At 39.3% G+C, this 23,195-nt stretch overlaps 1 long non-coding RNA gene across 1 annotated transcript in view; it reads left to right on the top strand.

The window, feature by feature from the left end:
* LOC137637115 (uncharacterized) overlaps window positions 1-23,195 on the top strand; it is a 45,398-nt gene that overhangs the window by 14,992 nt on the left and 7,211 nt on the right. Inside the window, exons 2-5 of the long non-coding RNA XR_011043397.1 lie at window positions 5,143-5,314; window positions 5,683-5,816; window positions 13,932-14,009; window positions 17,530-17,607. This is a non-coding gene — a long non-coding RNA (uncharacterized lncRNA). The remainder of the gene's footprint in view (window positions 1-5,142; window positions 5,315-5,682; window positions 5,817-13,931; window positions 14,010-17,529; window positions 17,608-23,195) is intronic.

The raw sequence follows: 23,195 nt of genomic DNA, 5'->3' as shown, positions 1-23,195 counted from the left end.
TTTGGTGTTATGGCTTATAAAACATTAATAAGCCTTTATAAAGGCAATGTTAAGTCTTAAAATATAATATGATTAATCATTTAAGGATATTCCAATCTAGAGACAGTTATATCTAGGTAAAAACATTAAAAAATTGAGTTTTCTTGTTAGCAGACGAATTTATTTTGGGAAACGAAACTAAATTGTTAAGATAAAATATGACTAATTGTCTAATTGCACTTTTTAAAATTAATTTTCATTTTTTAAGATATTGGTCGTCTATTCTAATTAATGATTTATCTATATATATTATTCATAATAGGCTTGTGATCTCAAAAAATTCATGGACACAGTGACGGTATGGCCACCTGTTGACTGTAAAAGTAACTAAAATATTGCAAAAAAAATTAATATCAGTTGCAACTTTGTATATCAAAGAGGCTATTTTGTGCAAGGCATACACTATTTAATCATTACAGTGTAAGACGAATATATTAAGAAATAATATTACTTTTCTTTGGATTAATAATGTACTCAATTGCTAAGAGGAAAACTATTTAAAAATTGAATTTAGAAAAATTATTAGTAACTTTTGTATCTGAGAGTATTCATTGAAATACCTATTGTCTTAAGTTTTAAATTTCTTCCCTATAAAATATATCTTATGCATAATAATAATACAAAATATATTTACTTCACGTAATAAATGTCCTTAGATACTAATAATGATCTATTTGATTGTAAAATTAGAAAATCTTAAAGGTGTTTTGCTAATCATATTTGGTAAAATAGATAGCAGAGGGAATTCTGAAACAGAGTCAGCAACTTGTGTTACCAGAAGAAATGAGCGAAATACCTTAAAGATTTCTAATTTTACAATCAAATAGGACTTTGATGGTATCTAAAAGAATTTATAACTTTTTATAAATATATTTTATGTTAGTTCTGTACATAAGATATATTTTATCTATAAGAATTTTAAAACTTTAACAATAGCTCTTTTAATGACTAACATGGGCAAGTATAAAGTTGCTAGAAGTGGCTAGTAAATTTTCTATTTTAGTTCTCTTCTCAGTATTTGCCTTCAAAATTGGATATATCATAACTCCAAATAAAACTAATTATATTTTCTAATATACTCGTCATATATTGCAATGATAGGATAGTGTATGTCTTGCACAAAATACCTTCTTTGCATATACAAAGTTGCCATATAGTATCAAAAATGTGTCTTCATAAATAGTTACTTTTACTGCCAATAGGTACCCATACCATCGCCGTGTCCATGAATTTCTTGAGATTACGAACCTATAATGAATAATAAATATCAATAAATCATTTAATAGAATACAGGAACAGTAGTATCAAAATTAAAGCTGAAATTTACATGATGGAATGGGCCAATTTATAAGATATTGTTTTCTTAATTTAGTTTTGTTTCCCTAAATAAATTCGTCTGCTAATAATAAATCTCTATTTTTAAGGTTTTATTCTATATATAGCTATCTCTAAGATGGAATATCCTTTAATGATTAACTGTATTCAATTCTAAGACTTAACATTGCCTTTAAAATGGTATTTTAATGTTTTATAAGCCATAACACCAAATTCTTTTTTGCCACGTTACCAAACTAGATGACTAAAAACCCTTCAAGATTTCTAATTTTACAGTTAAATAAAACATTAATTAGATCCAATGCATTTTATTTCTTAAATATAATTGTATTTTGTAGCATTATTTTATAAAATATATATTTTATATGGAAGAATTTTAAAGCTCAGACAATAGTTTTTTAATGTTTTTTTTTTTTTTTTTAATGAAGGATTCTTGCCAAGGAATAATTTGGTAGCAGTCTCTTCTAATATATTTTTTAATATCAATTTATATATATGTATATATATATATATTAAGAATTGAATATATAAAAATAATCTTACTTTTTTAATATATTCGTTCCGTATTATTATTATTATTATTATTATTATTATTATTATTATTATTATTATTATTAGCTAAGCTACAACCCTAGTTGGAAAAGCAGGATGCTATAAGGCATATATGGGCTCCAACAGGGAAAAATAGCCCAGTGAGGAAAGGAAATAATGAAATAAATAGAATAGTGTGCTTAAGTGTACCTTCAAACAAGGGAACTCTGTCTTGGGTTAGAGTTCTCTTGCTTGAGGGTACACTCGGGCACACTATTCTATCTTATTTCTTTTCCTCTTAATTTTTTTAAGTTTTTATAGTTTATACATGTTGTTACTGTTCCAGAAGTGTTTTATTTCAATTGTTCATTACTTCTCTTTTAGTTTATTTATTTCCTTTCCTCACTGGGCTATTTTTTCCCGATGGAGCCCCTGGGCTTATAGCATCCTGCTTTTCCAACTAGGGTTGTAGCTTAGCCAATAATAATAATAATAATAATAATAATCTGGTTAGTCAAAGTCCCAGTAGTACTCTAGTGGTAGTATCTCGACGGGTGGCAGGTACCTTGGCCAACCTACTACCTGCTGTGAAATAATGTGAATTTAAATTTAATCTAGACAGCATTTTGCATTACTGAAAATTCTTTGATAATTAATTATATTAATTTTTAAGACCATGCAATTTATTTAAAACTGAAATCTAGTGTTTTATAAGCCATAATGAAAGAATAATATTGAAGCTGTAACGACAAATTTAATATTAATTGGATGAAATATGATATATTAAAGATATTCATAATATATCATTGTGATTTACGAAAGTATATGATAGATAAATGGTTTAAAACAAGGTCTATAGACCTTGGTTTAAAATAGAGGTCCCTTCGTGGCTCGCAAGTCTGTTGGAACGTTGACAAAAATGTAAACAAAGTCACGTGACCTAACATGTGTGTTGGGATAGTGCGCGGCAAGTTTCGTTCAAGAAAATCGTGTTTCTCCTGCTACAATTAGCTCATTGTAAGCATTTTCACGCAATTAATTATGTTTTCAAACACCCAAAGGATAAACTAACATTCCAGTGTATTATTTAAGACGTACTATTCGGTATTTGCTGGCAAAGACAAGACTAATCGAGAATCGGTCTCTTGGTAAGTTGGTACGTGATTGTCTACAATTGTCATATTTAACAAGTTGGCTGTTGTGTTTCTACCGATGGCTGGTATAAGCTAAGGCCATCTCAGAAGATTGCCATTGTAAATGCATTTACTAGGCTGTGTATAGATAATTTGTGTAACTCGACTGGCCAACATGGCCTCTTGTCATCTCTCTGGCCACCCTGCCGTAGATTTAAACTGCTCATGCTATGGGCTCGATTATATTTATGAAGTAGGAGAAACCATTTTAAAGTAGATTTATTCAAACTACGCTATTTTCATATCTAAAATAACCTGAGTGACTTATTTTTCATAATTGTAGTAGCAGTATACTGTAGACTTGGTATTGGCCTTACTTAAGGTTTCCAAATTGTGATAAATGGGTTATGCACAGTAAAGGTTTAAAAGTTTAAAGGCTGCTCATGAATGGCAGAGGCAAGGGACAGTGACATTGTCCTAGCAAGCAGGACAATGCCCTAGACTAAAGACTGACCATATATACATACGAACTGCGCCCAAGGTAGGACGAAGGAGGGCCAGGCAATAGTTGCTGATGACATTGCAATTAAACCTATAGGCTCCCACAAACCCCCCATCCTTAGCTCACAAGTATGGTGAGGTTGCAGCGACCAAAGGAGCTAACGAGTTTGAGCGGGATGCAAACCCCAGTCTGGCACTCACCTGTCAGCGACGTTACTCCATCGGGCACCACAACCCTAAGCCTGTGCTAATTACCTAAATAGTTTATTGATGAATTTTACCTTTAGTGTGGTCATATGGTACCTGAATAGGTTAATTTGACTAATACCAAAGTTGGGTAGTTTGAAGCGCTACGGCCAAGCGTCCTAATTTGTTTATTATCGCTCCGACTGTTATCTTGTATAGAATAAAAACGTTTGGAAATGGTCTACGAATCTTAAATATGTTGTGTAAGGGGGGTCCTGGGGCGCAGCCCCCCTGTGTAAGGACACGGCTTTTAGCATAGGTTAGGTGGGTTTTTTAAGTTAACTTCTCCCGTCGTACTCGTAGGTAAGGAAACTGTTGTGTGAGGGGGGGTCCGGGGGGGGGGGGGGCGCAGGCCCCCTGGGTAAGGATACGGCTTTTAGCCTAGGTTAGGTGGGTTTTTTAAGTTAGCTTCTCCCGCCAAAATCGTTTTTAGAACGACGGCCACAGTTCAGAATATTCCCGTTTTCTACGGGATCTGGCCGTCACCCTACAAAGGCTCCCCAAAGCTTAACTTGGTATAGTTGGGCAAAGCCTACCCAGGAAATAAGTTGGGATTACCCTCTACTTGTTAGGTGGTTGAGGTTATAATAGGTTTTGCTTCCCTGTACTTTACTTGTTATTGTAGATTCCACACTATTTCTTTATCATGAAACCAGCCAGAGTTTAAGCTGTAAATTTACCCCCATTCCTTATCTGCTCCTACTTTCAAGTCTTCTGCCGTATCACTGCTCCTATTTCCTTCATTCTTGCTTTCCATTCTCTTCGGGCTCAGGGACGAGGCATAGCCTCTACAATAGCTCGTACTATAATCTAACTATTTTGAGTTTACTTTCTTTCATACTGCTTTGTCTTTTTCTCTACATCAGGTATAATATTCATTTTGTATTTTCTAAATTTATTTCACTTAATAAAAATGAACCTATTATTTTTTTTAGGTCTTTCTCTTAGGGTTGCGGAAGCTCGGTTATTTCATTCCTTTTATATATTCCTGGCAAAAAACAAATAATGGTTTAAATGACCTTCAATTCTCATTGCTAGATTATAGAGGTCAAATTTTGTGAATACGACGGTAATGGGTAATCCCCTATCCCCAGTACTCAGTAACCTTTACATGGAATTTTTCGAAGTTAAACTGTTACCAGCGATTTTGCCTAAAGGGGGTTTTTTGGTTTCGTTGTGTTGACGATATTTTTTGTGTTTGGCCTACATATGAGAATCTAAATATTTTTTTGGAAAAGTTAAATAGTTTAGTTTACTCCATAAAATTCACTATTGAAGAAGAGAATAATTGTAAATTGCCATTTTTAGATGTTTTAGTGCATAGAAATAATAGAAGATTTGTTTTTGATATTTACAGGAAAGCAAGTACTAAAATGATGGCATCCTTATTAATATTCGGGCGCTCCCCAAGTGAAATTAATTCACCAAACTTTCAAGTAGGCTCCACAAGGCACTAGAAAAGTGGGAAGACCCAGGCCTACATGGCTGAGGACTATGAAGCATGAAGTGGGATGGGAGATGATGAATGGGTAAGTATTGATTTAAAAGGTCAAAATAGAGACGACTGGCGAAATCTAACTGAGGCCCTTTGCATTAATAGACGAGGAGGAGATGATGATGACTATATTCTGGGGATATTTGACAAATTTGACACATATGTTACACAAGTTCTGTGTTAGCAGTCCTATGAGTGGCCATCAATGCTTTTAATGTATAATCTTATTATTGGTGAATAACCTTCCAGTGTTAGTCATTGGAAAACTTATGTACAAAGACTGGCTTACTGCACTGACTTTTTTTTTCTTATCATTGCTTTCTTTTTTTCCAATTTAATAGATTTTACTTGTTTCCAGAAGTATTTCATGACATGCTTATCCATGAATGATCTTATTTTCAGATCATGAAAGTTTGCTGCAGTAAGTCGAGCTACTGAACAGCAAGTACACTAATAGAGAACGCACCAAGAAACCGCATGAATTAAATGCAAAAAACCAAGTTCTCCAGGATTACTGTACAATTATCAATTCCAAGGTAAGAGACGAGGATTATTTTTTATATAATTATAAAAAATGCCCCTTTTAAAAAGTAACGAAGGAGGAAGCTATAGTCCATTTCTTTTAGCGATGCATATTTGCACTGACTCGCGGCGGTGCCCTTTTAGCTCTGAAAAGTTTCCTGATCGGTGATTGGTTGGACAAGATAATTCTAACCAATCAGCGATCAAGAAACTTTTCCGAGCTAAAAGGGCACCGCTGCGAGTCGGTGCAAATCTGCCTCGATAAAGGAAATGGACTATAGTCCTTAGGTTAGAGGTCTGATCATGGAAAATTATCCACATCGTCAATGCACAGTAAATCATATTTGAACTAATTATTAGAGAAAAAAAATTCTCTCTCTCTCTCTCTCTCTCTCTTTCTCTCTCTCTCTCTCTCTCTCTCTCTCTCTCTCTCTCTCTCTCTCTCTCTCTCTCTCTCTCTCTCTCTCTCTCTCTCTCTCCTCCTCCTCCTCCTCCTCCTCCTCCTCCTCCTCCTCCTCCTCCTCCTCCTCCTCCTCCTCCTCCTCCTCCTCCATCAATCAATCATAAACCGTAAATGAGGTACAAAAAACTTAAGTCAAATTTAAATTCAACATTGTTTAGTTTCTTCCAATTTCTTTTAATCTGTCCAAAAGAATCCTAGGGTAGTTTGTAGCGCTACGGCCAAGCGTCCTAATTTGTTTATTATCGCTCCGACTGTTATCTTGTATAGAATAAAAACGTTTGGAAATGGTCTACGGATCTTATATATGTTGTGTAAGGGGGGGTCTGGGGGGCGCAGCCCCCCTGGGTAAGGACACGGCTTTTAGCATAGGTTAGGTGGGTTTTTTAAGTTAGCTTCTCCCGTCGTACTCGTAGGTAAGGAAACTGTTGTGTAAGGGGGGGTCCGCCCCCCTGGGTAAGGATATGGCTTTTAGCATAGGTTAGGTGGGTTTTTTAAGTTAGCTTCTCCCGCCAAAATCGTTTTTAGAACGACGGCCACAGTTCAGAATATTCCAGTTTTCTACGGGATCTGGCCGTCACCCTACAAAGGCTCCGAATCCTATTTTTTTCTGTTGTTTTTTCCATTAAGTTCCAGAAATTGCCAACCTTGATAATGGGCACATTTCCAGGGCACTTGCAGTGCATCTTAATACGAACGGCTCTGATATCCAGCCTGGAAATTAACAGGTTATACCAGATATTCTATCTTCCAGCAGTTATGCTTTACTGAACATATATATTTCGAACATGGGAATTAAACCATTGTTCTCTAGTTTTGGGTAGTGCCATAGCCTCTGTGCCATGGTCTTCCACTGTCTTGGGATAGAGTTCTCTTGCTTGAGTGTATGCTTGGGCATGCTATTTTATCATATTTCTCTTTCTCTTGTTTTTTTTTTTGACATTTTTATGATATATATATGAAAGATCTTTTTTTTTGACATTTTTATAGTTTATATATGAAAGATCTATTTTAATGTTACTGTTCATTAAGTATTTTATTTTGATTGTACATTACTTCTCTTGTAGTTTATTTATTTCCTTGTTTTCTCACCTCACTGGGCTAGTTTCCTTGTTGGAGGCCCATGGGCTTCTAGCCCCATGCTTTTCCAACTAGGGTTGTAGCTTAGCTAGTAATAATAATAATAATAATAATAATAGGGGTCTTTTCTTAGATCTTGGGCAAGGGATGAAGGTATATCCGCAACCTCTCGGGATATATTTTTGTAATTGGGAAATTAAAGAGCTAAAACTTTATCATGGCTTTTTGAAAGGCAAATTATTTTTATGAATTGTGTTGTAATTTTAGATTATATAGAGACCAGAGTCAGTTCATTTATTGATCCCTGGAAAGAGCTTTTTATTGATTTCCTGTGAGAATTCAAGGAGTACCATAAGAAGAACTAGAAAACAGTCCACAATGCTTCCCTTGTCCACCTGATGAAGCTGAAATAGATGGTATACTGGGGTGGATTCTTGCTCGTAGAAATTTTCATGTTTAGGTTCTACTTTGAAACTCTTATTTGTGACAAGTTCATGTGTATAATTAAGGCATTCCAATGAATGTATGAGGCAAAGTGTAGGATTTCTCTTTTATTAATATTAATATTATTATTACTAGCTAAGCTAGAACCCCAGCTGGAAAAGCAGGATGTTATAAGCCCAAGGGTTCCAATAGGGAGAATAACCCAGTGAAGAAAGGAAATAAGGAAATTGATAGAATGGTGTGTCCGAGTGTTCCCAAAAGCAAGAGAACTCTAATCAAAGACAGTGAAAGACCATGGTACAGAGGTTATGGCACTACCCAAGACTAGAGAAGAATGGTTTGATTTTGAAGTGGTCTAGAAGAGCTCCTTTCTCTTCTACCCTTAGTAAGTGGAAAGTAGCTACTGAACAATTACAATACAGAAATTAACCCTTTGAGCAAAGAGGAAGAATTGTTTGTTTAGCTTAGTGTTGTCATGTGTATGAGTACCGAGGAGACCGTGGAAAGAATATGCCAGGCTATTCGGTGTATGTGTCGGCAAAGGAAAACTGAGCCATAACCAGAGAGAGATCTAATGTAGTACTGTCTGGCCTGTCAAAAGACCCAATAACTCTAGCGGTAGTATCTCAACAAGTGGCTGGTGCCTTGGCCAACCTAGTACCTATAATATTAAGTGAAAATTTGTATTTTTCACAAGTGTGTGTTGCTGAAATGCAAAAGAAATGTCACGTACTGTATTTGGGACGAGGGGCAATTGCCAAAATCTTGAAAGTACATGTATGAGATAGACCTTTTGACTAACCCTTCATAGATTTCCCCATTTTGATACTTTGTACCTGTAATAATGCAGTTGATGCATTTGAAATTTGCCTCTTAAGTTTTGCCTTTAATTGTATTTCCTGTGACATTTCCTAACATTGCTTTTATTAGCTATTAACAACAACAACAATAATTGCAGCTGTTTTTAGTCCACTGCATGACAAAGGCTTCGCACATATCAATGAGTTTTGCCAGTTGTCTTCACCACGCTGGCCACTGTGGTGTAGGTGAGGGTGTGAGATTTTTGTGTGATTGCTCACACCAAACCAACCAAGTAGGGGTGTCCCAGACTAATACAGCTTTGCAGATCATAGTGATATACAAACCTTTTCACCATGTGAACGTATGCCCACTCAGAAAGGGGTTAACTATTTAAGTACTGCTTATATAAATATCACATTTACGAAAACTATTCCAGCCATTTGTATAGCTGATGTAATCAGTGGAGGTTGAAACACATTTTCTTCCTGTCTTCTGGGAGAGACGTCATATCCGCTAAGCATCGCAAGACGAAACTGTTGTAAACAGAGAACCTACTCTATCCTATTGTGCTGACTTGTATTATTAAGGAAAGGGGGTTACCTTGATGAGCAGGTTTTTAATGTGGATGAGACCTGGTTATTTTGGCTGCATATGCCAAGCTTTAACTATATAAGGAGAAATTGACTTGATTCTTACAGCTGAAACCCTTGCTGTTGTATCAGGCAGAGGATCCAGGGGTATATAATGGAAGAGACAACTGCCTGTCGTGTAGAGGTTTAACAAGAAGGCTCGAGTGACATGCCATTTTACCAGGAGTCTGACAGTTGTTTCCAAGGGTTTGTTTAAAGTTTTAGTACTGGACAATGCTCCTGGTAACCTGCTCACTTGAGTCCATAGGCTAGCCAGACAGGAGGGGATCCCTCTCTCTGGTTACAGCTCATTTTTCTTTTCCCTGTACATACATACATACATATACCAAGGCACTTCCCCCAATTTTGGGGGGTAGCCGACATCAACAAATGAAACAAAAACAAAAAGGGGACCTCTACTCTCTACGTTCCTCCCAGCCTAACAAGGAACTCAACTGAGTTCAGCTGGTACTGCTAGGGTGCCACAGCCCACCCTCCCCCATTATCCACCACAGATGAAGCTTCATAATGCTGAATCCCCTACTGCTGCTACCTCCACGGTCATCTAAGGCATCGGAGGCAGCAGCAGGGCCTACCGGAACTGCGTCACAATCGCTCGCCATTCATTCCTATTTCTAGCACGCTCTCTTGCCTCTCTCACATCTATCCTCCTATCACCCAGAGCTTCCTTCACTCCATCCATCCACCCAAACCTTGGCCTTCCTCTTGTACTTCTCCCATCAACTCTTGCATTCATCACCTGTACATAATACACCAGGTAGTCTGGCCTATTCTTTCCACATTCTTCTCTGCCCTCATGCACCTGACAATACTGAGATTACCAAACAATTCTTCTCTCCAGGGGGTTAACTCCTGCACTGTTAATTGTTCAGTGGCCACTTTCCCTTGGTAAGGGTAGAAAAGACTCGTTAGCTATCTTTAGTATCTCTTCTAGGAGAAGGACACTCCAAAATCAAACTGTTGTTCTTTAGTCTTGGGTACTGCCATAGCCTCTGTACCAGTCTTCCGCTGTTTCGAAATAGAGTTCTCTTGCTTCAGGGTAGACTCGGTAATGCTATTCAATTTTTTTTCTCTTCCCCTTAATTTTTTTAACTTTTTATAGTTTGTATATGCAAGATCTATTTAATGTTGTTACTGTTCTTTGAATATTTTATTTTAGTTGTTCATTAATTCTCTTGTACTGTAGTTGACTTATTTCCATGTTTCCTCTCCTCACTGGGCTATTTTTTGCTATTAGCTCCCCATGGCTTATAGTATCCTGCTTTTCCAAGTAGGGTTGTAGCTTAACTAGTACATACATACATATACCAAGGCACTTCCCCTAATTTTGGGGGGTAGCCGACGTCAACAAATGAAACAAAAACAAAAAGGGACCTCTACTCTCTATGTTCCTCCAGCCTAACAAGGGACTCAACCGAGTTCAGCTGGTACTGCTAGGGTGCCACAGCCCACCCTCCCCCATTATCCACCACAGATGAAGCTTCATAATGCTGAATCCCCTACTGCTGCTACCTCCACGGTCATCTAAGGCATCGGAGGCAGCAGCAGGGCCTACCGGAACTGCGTCACAATCGCTCGCCATTCATTCCTATTTCTAGCACGCTCTCTTGCCTCTCTCACATCTATCCTCCTATCACCCAGAGCTTCCTTCACTCCATCCATCCACCCAAACCTTGGCCTTCCTCTTGTACTTCTCCCATCAACTCTTGCATTCATCACCTGTACATAATACACCAGGTAGTCTGGCCTATTCTTTCCACATTCTTCTCTGCCCTCATGCACCTGACAATACTGAGATTACCAAACAATTCTTCTCTCCAGGGGGTTAACTCCTGCACTGTTAATTGTTCAGTGGCCACTTTCCCTTGGTAAGGGTAGAAAAGACTCGTTAGCTATCTTTAGTATCTCTTCTAGGAGAAGGACACTCCAAAATCAAACTGTTGTTCTTTAGTCTTGGGTACTGCCATAGCCTCTGTACCAGTCTTCCGCTGTTTCGAAATAGAGTTCTCTTGCTTCAGGGTAGACTCGGTAATGCTATTCAATTTTTTTTCTCTTCCCCTTAATTTTTTTAACTTTTTATAGTTTGTATATGCAAGATCTATTTAATGTTGTTACTGTTCTTTGAATATTTTATTTTAGTTGTTCATTAATTCTCTTGTACTGTAGTTGACTTATTTCCATGTTTCCTCTCCTCACTGGGCTATTTTTTGCTATTAGCTCCCCATGGCTTATAGTATCCTGCTTTTCCAAGTAGGGTTGTAGCTTAACTAGTACATACATACATATACCAAGGCACTTCCCCTAATTTTGGGGGGTAGCCGACGTCAACAAATGAAACAAAAACAAAAAGGGACCTCTACTCTCTATGTTCCTCCAGCCTAACAAGGGACTCAACCGAGTTCAGCTGGTACTGCTAGGGTGCCACAGCCCACCCTCCCACATTATCCACCACAGATGAAGCTTCATAATGCTGAATCCCCTACTGCTGCTACCTCCGCGGTCATCTAAGGCATCGGAGGCAGCAGCAGGGCCTACCGGAACTGCGTCACAATCGCTCGCCATTCATTCCTATTTCTAGCACGCTCTCTTGCCTCGCTCACATCTATCCTCCTATCACCCAGAGCTTCCTTCACTCCATCCATCCACCCAAACCTTGGCCTTCCTCTTGTACTTCTCCCATCAACTCTTGCATTCAGCACCTGTACATACTACACCAGATAGTCTGGCCTATTCTTTCCACATTCTTCTCTGCCCTCATGCACCTGACAATACTGAGATAACCAAACAATTCTTCTCTCCAGGGGGTTAACTCCTGCACTGTTAATTGTTCAGTGGCCACTTTCCCTTGGTAAGGGTAGGAGAGACTCATTAGCTATCTTAGGTATCTCTTCTAGGAGAAGGACACTCCAAAATCAAACCATTGTTCTTTAGTCTTGGGTACTGCCATAGCCTTTGTACCAGTCTTCCGCTGTTTCGGAATAGAGTTCTCTTGCTTCAGGGTAGACTCGGTAACGCTATTCAATCTTTTTTACTCTTCCCCTTAATTTTTTTAACTTTTTATAGTTTATATATGCAAGATCTATTTAATGTTGTTACTGTTCTTAGAATATTTTATTTTAGTTGTTCATTATTTCCTTGTTTCCTCTCCTCACTGGGCTGTTTTTTGCTATTAGCTCCCAAGGGCTTATAGTGTCCTGCTTTTCCAAGTAGGGTTGTAGCTTAACTAGTAATAATGATAATTATAATAATAATTATTTGGAACATATGGACCAAGGTGTCATTGCTTTTTTTTTAATTCAAGCCCTACTGTTTTCAAAGGACATTTACTAAGGGCTAAGAAGAAACTGACAGCAACAAGGAATGATTAAACTTGAGAAGTCGTCTCACAAATTATTGTTGCCTGTGTGGACGCAACTTTATTCTTTGTTCCTGAAATATCATTGGTCCAAACCTAAGAGAGTAAAATATTTTACTTTAAGTCTTGGTAAACAACCCAATAATAAGATAAAAGTTCTTTAAGGCAATGGTCTTATCATCGGAGAAGTTCGAAGTAAAAAAGGGATTTTGACGAAGGAAAAATCTATTTCTGGGCGAGAGACCTGTGCCGCTCCGTGAAATGCTCCTTTAGCATCATTGCTAAGGTATATAACTGCGATGAATTACCAGAGAAAAAAGTTGCATAGGAATGCCAGGGTTGAACCCAGCTCGCTCACCTATATAAGGTGTCGGTATAATACTGGGGGCGTGATAACTCACAACCAGAGGTCTCGCGCCATTTAGATATCTCCTCCTCGATATCCCCGTTACAGCGAGGTGCCGTTCAACACCCACCACTGAATGCTACTACCACCATCTCAACCCACGCCAACTACGTCACTCCTTTTCATAGCATCATCGCTTCCGCTTGTGATTTTTTGGCTGTGTTTTTCGGTGTTTTTTCACCGCTCTAGTGCAAGATGTCGGATGCCCAAGATTGGGAGTATCCTGCATAACTTTTACTTGTATAATTCAGTAAAGTCATATCTTTCTCTTTAACTGCAAAACAGAAAGGTTTATGTTTTAGTTGTTAACTCTTTAACCCCCAGGCTATTTGGAAATTTCCAACCCTTAACCCCCAAGGGTTATTTTTTTCCCAGCATATTTTGCAGTATATTTATTTTAAATTGCTCTAACAGCCTTAATTTTTGTCATAGAGATGTCAGAATGGTCTAATTCTCTTGGAAAATGCCTGAATTATTTCAAAAAATTATCAAAAATATGAAAAAAAGATTTTTATAGCATTTTTTTGCAAGGACGTACCGGTACGACCATGGGTGTAAAGGGATGGCTTTTGTGAAACGTACCAGTACGTCCTTTGGGGGTAAAAGGGTTAAGTTATTTTCTTTTTACTGGCTTCCCTTTGGCCAAGTTGCCCATTCCACAGGCCTCTGCTATTATAATTGAGTAATAATTGACTCTATGGTTTATAAATTTAGCTATTGGATGTTTACAAAATACACATTGTGTAACCTCCTGTGTAATGTTATCGAAACACTAAACCTATTTTGGAGTTTGCTGTTGAATATACTATATTGAATTAGTGACTTTTTTTTATGTGGGGAGACTTAGAGACTTGTCTGTATGACTTTGATATAAATTTTATCAGTTAGTTTACTGTTTATAAAGTTCTGTAACTAATTTGGTATTGTTTACAGGTGCTCTGCAAATCAGCGGTCAAAGAGGGAACCGACAGTAAATGCCAGGAATCGGATCTTTGCAACCACAGGTTAAAGGTAAGTGCCACATGTAGCAGTAGGTATGCTTTAGACGCAAAATATCTCGCTGAAGCATTTTTGTTTTTACTAATTTTTAATAGCATATCTGAATCTGATCAAAGAATCATACATACATACATATACCAAGGCACTTCCCCCAATTTTGGGAGGTAGCCGACATCAACAAATGAAACAAAAACAAAAAGGGCACCTCTACTCGCTACGTTCCTCCCAGCCTAACAAGGAACTCAACTGAGTTTAGCTGGTACTGCTAGGGTGCCACAGCCTACCCTCCCCCATTATCCACCACAGATGAAGCTTCATAATGCTGAATCCCCTACTGCTGCTACCTCCACGGTCATCTAAGGCATCGGAGGCAGCAGCAGGGCCTACTGGAACTGCGTCACAATCGCTCGCCATTCATTCCTATTTCTAGCACGCTCTCTTGCCTCTCTCACATCTATCCTCCTATCACCCTGAGCTTTCTTCACTCCATCCATCCACCCAAACCTTGGCCTTCCTCTTGTACTTCTCCCATCAACTCTTGCATTCATCACCTGTACATAATACACCAGATAGTCTGGCCTATTCTTTCCACATTCTTCTCTGCCCTCATGCACCTGACAACACTGAGATTACCAAACAATTCTTCTCTCCAGGGGGTTAACTCCTGCACTGTTAATTGTTCAGTGGCCACTTTCCTCTTGGTAAGGGTAGAAGAGACTCATTAACTATCTTTAGCTTCTCTTCTAGGAGAAGGACACTCCAAAATCAAACCATTGTTCTTTAGTCTTGGGTACTGCCATAGCCTCTGTACCAGTCTTCCGGTGTTTCGGAATAGAGTTCTGTTGCTTCAGGGTAGACTCGGTAACGCTATTCAATCTTTTGTTCTCTTCCCCTTAATTTTTTTTAACTTTTTATAGTTTGTATATGCAAGATCTATTTAATGTTGTTACTGTTCTTAGAATATTTTATTTTAGTTGTTCATTATTTCTCTTGTTTCCTCTCCTCACTGGGCTGTTTTTTGCTATTAGCTCCCAAGGGCTTATAGTATCCTGCTTTTCCAAGTAGGGTTGTAGCCTAACTAGTACATACATACATATACCAAGGCACTTCCCCTAATTTTAGGGGGTAGCCGACATCAACAAATGAAACAAAAACAAAAAGGGCACCTCTACTCGCTACGTTCCTCCCAGCCTAACAAGGAACTCAACTGAGTTCAGCTGGTACTGCTAGGGTGCCACAGCCTACCCTCCCCCATTATCCACCACAGATGAAGCTTCATAATGCTGAATCCCCTACTGCTGCTACCTCCACGGTCATCTAAGGCATCGGAGGCAGCAGCAGGGCCTACCGGAACTGCATCACAATCGCTCGCCATTCATTCCTGTTTCTAGCACGCTCTCTTGCCTCTCTCACATCTATCCTCCTATCACCCTGAGCTTTCTTCACTCCATCCATCCACCCAAACCTTGGCCTTCCTCTTGTACTTCTCCCATCAACTCTTGCATTCATCACCTGTACATAATACACCAGATAGTCTGGCCTATTCTTTCCACATTCTTCTCTGCCCTCATGCACCTGACAATACAGAGATTACCAAACAATTCTTCTCTCCAGGGGGTTAACTACTGCACTTTTAATTGTTCAGTGGCCACTTTCCCTTGGTAAGGGTAGGAGAGACTCATTAGCTATCTTTAGTTTCTCTTCTAGGAGAAGGACACTCCAAAATCAAACCATTGTTCTTTAGTCTTGGGTACTGCCATAGCCTCTGTACCAGTCTTCTGCTGTTTCAGAATAGAGTTCTCTTGCTTGAGGGTACACTCGGTAACGCTATTCAATCTTTTTTCCTCTTCCTCTTAATTTTTTTAACTTTTTATAGTATATATATGAAAGATCTATTTAATGTTGATGCTGTTCTTAGAATATTTTATTTTAGTTGTGCATTATTTCTCTTGTACTTTATTTCACATTTCCTTGTTTCCTCTCCTCACTGGGCTGTTTTTTGCTATTAGCTTCCAAGGGCTTATAGTATCCTGCTTTTCCAAGTAGGGTTGTAGCTTAACTAGTAATAATGATAATTATAATAATAATAATTATTTGGAGCATATGGACCAAGGTGTCATTGCTTTTTTGAATTCAAGCCCTACTGTTTTCAAAGGACATTTGCTAAGGGCTCAGAAGAAACTGACAGCAACAAGGAATGATTAAACTTGAGAAGTCGTCTCACAAATTATTGTTGCCTGTGTGGACGCAACTTTATTCTTTGTTCCTGAAAGATCATTGGTCCAAATCTAAGGGAGTAAAGAAGTATTTTACTCTAAGTCTTGGTAAACGACCCAATAATAAGATAAAAGTTCTATAAGGCAATAAATCATCAGAGAAGTTCAAAGTAAAAAAGGGATTTTGACGAAGGAAAAATCTATTTCTGGGCGAGAGACCTGTGCCGCTCCGTGAAATGCTCCTTTAGCATCATTTCTAAGATATATAACTGCTATGAATTACCAGAGAAAAAAGTTGCATAGGAATGCCAGGGTTGAACCCAGCTCGCTCACCTATATAAGGTGTCGGTATAATACTGGGGGCGTGATAAATCACAACCAGAGGTCTCGCGCCATTTAGATATCTCCTCCTCAATATCCCCGTTACAGCGAGGTGCCGTTCAACACCCACCACTGAATGCTACTACCACCATCTCAACCCACGCCAACTACGTCACTCCTTTTCATAGCATCATCGCTTCCGCTTGTTGTGATTTTTTGGCTGTGTTTTTTCGGTGTTTTTTCTCCGCTCTAGTGCAAGATGTCGGATGCCCAAGATTGGGAGTATCCTGCATAACTTCTACTTGTATAGTTCAAGTCATATCTTTCCCTTTAACTGCAAAACAGAAAGGTTTATAATTTAGTTGTTAACTCTTTAACCCCCAGGCTATTTGGAAATTTCCAACCCTTAACCCCCAAGGGTTATTTTTTTCCCAGCACATTTTGCAGTATATTTTTTTTCAAATTGCTCTAACAGCCTTAATTTTTGTCATAGAGAGGTCAGGTTGGTCTCATTCTTTTGGAAAATGCCTGAATTTTTTCAAAAAATTATCAAAAATATGAAAAAAAGATTTTTATAGCATTTTTTTTTTTTGCAAGGACGTACCGGTACGTCCATGGGAGTAAAGGGATGGCTTTTGTAAAACATACCAGTATGTCCTTTGGGGGTAAAAGGGTTAAGTGAGTTTTTATACTGGCTTCCCTTTGGCCAAGTTGCCTAATCCACAGCCCTCAGCTGTTATGATTGAGTAATAATTGACTCTATGGTTTATAAATTTAGCTATTGGATCTTTACAAAATACACATTGTGTAACTTCCCGTGTAATGTTATCGAAACACTAAACCTATTTTGGAGTTCGCTGTGGAATAGACTATATTGAGTTAGTGACTTTTTTTTGTATGTGGGGTGACTTAGAGACTTGTCCGTATGACTTTGATATAAATTTTATTAGTTTACTGTTTAAAATGTTCTGTAACTAATTTGGTATTGTTTACAGGTGCTCTGCAAATCAGCGGTCAAAGAGGGAACCGACAGTAAATGCCAGGAATCGGATCTTTGCAACCACAGGTTAAAGGTAAGTGCCACATGTAGCAGTAGGTATGCTTTAGACGCAAAATATCTCGCTGAAGCATTTTTGTTTTTACTAATTTTTAATAGCATATCTGAATCTGATCAAAGAATCATACATACATACATATACCAAGGCACTTCCCCCAATTTTGGGAGGTAGCCGACATCAACAAATGAAACAAAAACAAAAAGGGCACCTCTACTCTCTACGTTCCTCCCAGCCTAACAAGGGACTCAACCGAGTTCAGATGGTACTGCTAGGGTGCCACAGCCCACCCTCCCACATTATCCACCACAGATGAAGCTTCATAATGCTGAATCCCCTACTGCTGCTACCTCCGCGGTCATCTAAGGCATTGGAGGCAGCAGCAGGGCCTACCGGAACTGTGTCACAATCGCTCGCCATTCATTCCTATTTCTAGCACGCTCTCTTGCCTCTCTCACATCTATCCTCCTATCACCCAGAGCTTCCTTCACTCCATCCATCCACCCAAACCTTGGCCTTCCTCTCGTACTTTATAGATACGATTCTCAAATTATCCCGGCCCTTCCGGAACGGAAGGAGATATTGAGGAAGGGGTAGACTAACTGGTGAGGGACCTATGGTCGTGGTTCTAACACGCCCCAGTTACTATACCAACACTCGGAGTGAGCGAACTGGGTTTATTCCTGGCATTCCATGCAACTTTTTTCTCAGGTATATTTAGCTGAATGCCCTACTGCGGAGGTAGCAGCAGTAGGGGACTCAGCATTATGAAGCTTCATCTGTGGTGGACAATGTGGGAGGTTGGGCTGTGGCACCCTAGCAGTACCAGCTGAACTCGGTTGAGTCCCTTGTTAGGCTGGGAGGAACGTAGAGAGTAGAGGTCCCCTTTTTGTTTTTGTTTCATTTGTTGATGTCGGCTACCCCCCAAAATTAGGGGAAGTGCCTTGGTATATGTATGTATGTATATTTAGCAGTATTTATACCTTAGAAATGGTGCTATAAGGAGCATTTCACTGGGCGACACAGGTTCCTCGCCCAGAAATAGATTTTTCCTTCGTCAAAATCCCTTTTTTTTTTACCGATTCTTAAATTAGGCTTCCAAAGCATTAGTTACAGATTGAAGTACGTTTTATTATTATTATTATTATTATTATTATTATTATTATTATTATTATTATTATTACTTGCTAAGCTACAACCCTAGTTGGAAAAGCAAAAGGCTATAAGCCCAGAGGCCCCAACAGGGAAAATAGCCCAGTGAGGAAGGAAACAAAGAAAAATAATATATTTTATGAACAATGACATTTAAATAAATATTTCCTATATAAACTATGAAAACTTCAACTAAACAAGAGGAAGAGAAACGAGATAGAATAGTATGCCCGAGTGTACCCTCAAGCAAGAGAACTCTAACCCAAGACAGTGGAAGACCATGGTACAGAGGCTATGGCACTACCCAAAACTAGAGAACATTTAATGTCATTACGTTTTTCCTGTGAAGAAGTCATACCCAGGGGAGAGGTGGTACTCCGAGAGGTACACTTGGAAACCACAATCTCCCACAAATTGCCGAACCAGCTGGTTGTAGTTAGGAAAGGGGGAGGGGCTGGGAAGGGTTGAATCTGTGTGTGCACATCTATATAAATATTTAGACGTAGTTTATGAATAATGGAAATATTAACTCCACAGCATAAAACCTACTCTCTTGGGCTAGATTCTCTTGCTTGAGGGTACACTTTTCTATCATTTCTCTTTCGCATGTTATTTTTCAAGTTGTTATAGTTTATATATGAAAGATCTATTTTAGTGCTCTACTGTTCTTAAAATATTTTAATTGTTTATAACTTCTCAATTGTGGCTTGTTTATTTCCTTTCCTCACTTAGCTATTCTTCCCTGTTATACCAGTACGTCCTTGCAAAAAAATGCTATAAAAATGATTTTTTTTTATATTTTTGATATTATTTTGAGAAAATTCAGGCATTTTCCAAGAGAATGAGACCAACCTGACCTCTCTATGACAAAAATTAAGGCTGTTAGAGCAATTTAAAAAAAAATATACTGCAAAATGTGCTGGGAAAAAAATAACCCCTTGGGTGTTAAGGGTTGGAAATTTCCAAATAGCCTGGGGGTAAAAGGGTTAATTTTCAAGTTTATAACCCAGCCCTTATACAATTTTCTAAATTAGGCCTATCAAAATGTATTGCATTAAAATTATAATGGTCCCTCGGTGTTTATCGTCTGCAGACTTTATGTAGCTGTTGCTTGGCCAGGCCTTCTCCATCATAAGACTAATCAGGTTGTTGAATCATTAGAACTTCAAAAGTTCAAAGTTGGAGCAAATGCTTTTTTGTTGACCAGGCGGACATGAGTCTTTTTATAGTTTATATATGACATATTTGTTTTTGACGTTGTTAATAGTTTATATATGACATATCTCTTTTGACATTACTTTAATTTGTTCTCTCCATTTATTTATTTCCTTATTTCCTTTCCTCACAGGGCTATTTTTCCCTATTGGACCCCCTGGGCTTATAGCATCTTGCTTTTCCAATTAGGGTTGTAGCTTGGATAATAATAATAATAATAATCACCTGCAGCTGTACAATCATTTGTTGTTAGTTCTAGTACTCTGAAAGTTGCACCACTTATGAGAACTAGAGGGGCACTCAGTAGAGCTTCCTGGTCCCAATTTTAACCCTTTTACCCCCAAACTATTTGGAAATTTCCAACCCTTAACCCCCAAGGGGTTATTTTTTTCCCAGCACATTTTGCAGTATATTTTTCTTAAATTGCTCTAACAGCCTTAATTTTTGTCATAAAGAGGTCAGGTTGGTCTCATTCTCTTGGAAAATGCCTGAAGTTTCTCAAAAAAATATAAGAAATATGAAACAAAAATTTTTATAGCATTTTTTTGCAAGGACGTACCGGTACGTCCATGGGGGTAAAGGGATGGCTTTTGTGAAACGTACCAGTACGTCCTTTGGGGGTAAGAGGGTTAATCGCAGAGCAATGAAATTTTCAATATTAAACTTACCCGATAATCATGTAGCTGTCAACTCCGTTGCCCGACAGAATTCTATGGAGGGATACGCCAGCTATCACAATACTAGAAGGGGGTGTATTTACCAGCGCCACCTGTGGCCAGGTACTCAAGTACTTCTTGTTGACACCTCCTCAATTATTCCTCTGTCGTGCTTCCGGCAAGACGTTCTGGGATACGCTTATGTTCTTGGAGTATTTTCACGACTTTGGTGAAGTATTTCTCTTTGATTTCGGCTGTCGCTTTACTGGAAACTTCTATATTAGCTTAGTTAGCTTTTGGAATTAATTTGATTAATTATGGTGACGAGAGAGTATGAACTCTCGTTCACCTTTCAATGGCCGACCCTTCCCTTAGACGGAAGTGTTGGTGTCTAAGAGAGTATAGACTCTCTTTCTTAATTTTGCTTAACAAAAGTTATAGATTTATTTTATATCTCTCCGCCTCTTATAGGCCTCTTCGATTAACTTCCTTTTATTATAAACTCATTAAAATTAATTTTTATATTTGTTTATATTCGACCTTCCTAATAGTAGGCGGTCTTTTACCGAAGTTAATAAACTTTGAGCCCGTCATTTCGGTTTTACCTGTTAACATATGCTATTTTCGCCACAGAGTTTGAAAGAATTTCTTTGATAGTCTCGTACTGTTTTCAAAGTTGAACTAACGTTTTGTTTTGTCTCTGCAGTTGTTGACGTTCAGAACGTTCAACTTGCACTCTATCGTTACGATAGAGAAGAATGTTCACGGTTTCACGTTGCAGTAAGAGTAACCGTGTCTAGCGTTTTGTTCATTCTTTCTTAACTTAATGGTTTTGATCCTAATAAAGGAACTTTTCAGTTTTTTCCTTTAACAATAATACGTTTTAACGATATATATGATTGGGCTCTTCTCTCAGGTTCTAAGTCAAGAGAGAGAGAGAGAGAGAGAGAGAGATAGAGACGGAGGGAGAAAGAGGATAAACGTTTCATTCAAGCCTGCCAGGCGTACGAGTAACGTCGTTATCGTTTTTGCTCTTCTCCCTAGTCTCTTTAGGGGAAGAAACTAAACGTTTCTAGAGTGATCTAGTGTTTAGTCTCTTTCCAGCCACTGAATTATCTTTCATTAGATTTTTCTGTTACATTGTAATTCTGTTTTCGCAATTACTAACTTTGAGAAAGGATAGAATTGCGTATTTCAGGTACAAACCACTTAAAGTTTCGAGTTCAGTGAAATAAGTGCAAACAGAAATCAAAGTGATAAGTGATTAGTGCGTGAGGGTACTTTTGTGCGCGCCAGTCGTCCTCCCAGTCCGGGACCTCTTGCAAGCTCCCAAGCCCAGGGGAGAAGCAATGTCGAAGGGCATAAGGGTTCAGCAGGCCTTGATCGGCGCACAGAAGTATCCTCGGTGGTTGTGGGCGTGTCTTACCGAGACCGTCACTCCCACCCGCAGACGATTGAGCCCTTATTTTGCTCGTCTGCAGAAGAGATTAGGGGAGAAAATAAAGGCAGAGTAACGCTGGTCTCAGGTCTCAAGACCTCTTAAACGTTAAGTCCAGACCTATGCCAGACGTACGAAGTTAAAGTTCACAACCCGAATGCAGTCATTGGGTTAGCTCTGACTCTCCTCAGTCATCAGTTGATTACACTCCGCCTAAGAGGAGTAAGGTTCTGCCGCAACAGATCTCTGCTGTTAAGGCTTTACCTCAGCAGACCTTAGTGTCTGCCGACCCCAAGTTGACTCTACTGCAGTCCATACAGTCACAACTTTCGGTCTTGATGAGTGAGTGTCGGGCTGAGAGTGTTGCGCCTCCGCCTCCGCCTACACTCCCCCCCCGCCTATGATCGCTCCGCCTGATCGCAGTACCACCTGCCAGGCGTACGATGTTGTGAACTCTACTACAGTCCATGCAAGCACAGCTTTCGGACTTGATGCGTGAGTGTCGGGCTGAGAGTGTTGCTCCTCCGCCTCCGCCTACACTCCCTCCACCTACACTCGCTCCGCCTGATCGCAGTACCATCTGCCAGGCGTACGATGTTGTGGACTCTTCTACAGTCCATGCAAGCACAGCTTTCGGACTTGATGCGTGAGTGTCGGGCTGAGAGTGTTGCTCCTCCGCATCCGCCTTCACTCCCTCCACCTACACTCGCTCCGCCTGATCGCAGTACGACCTGCCAGGCGTACGATGTTGTGGACTCTACTACAGTCCATGCAAGCACAGCTTTCGGACTTATGCGTGAGTGTCGGGCTGAGAGTGTTACTCCTCCGCCTCCGCCTACACTCCCTCCGCCTACGCTCGCTCCGCCTGATCGCAGTACCACCTGCCAGGCGTACGATGTTGAGCCACGGTCTGAGTTTGCTGTTCCCTGTGGTGTTCTGCCTCCGCCTTCCTTAAGGCAACCTTTACAATGGGATCAGGAGGATTATACCTCTCTTCCTCCGCCTCCACTTGCTGCTCCACCAGTGATGCAACACTCGGTTGAGGTACAACAACCTCTCCCGTCCATGAGTCAGTCTCCTCAGCTCTCGCTGCAGCGAGCTCAACCCTCCACAAGGCAAGCACCACAACACCTTAGCCTTGCGCC

The sequence above is a fragment of the Palaemon carinicauda genome, unplaced genomic scaffold (genome assembly GCF_036898095.1).
Source record: "Palaemon carinicauda isolate YSFRI2023 unplaced genomic scaffold, ASM3689809v2 scaffold54, whole genome shotgun sequence".
Taxonomy (NCBI): Eukaryota; Metazoa; Arthropoda; class Malacostraca; order Decapoda; family Palaemonidae; genus Palaemon; species Palaemon carinicauda.
This window is presented reverse-complemented; position numbering and strand designations above follow the sequence as displayed.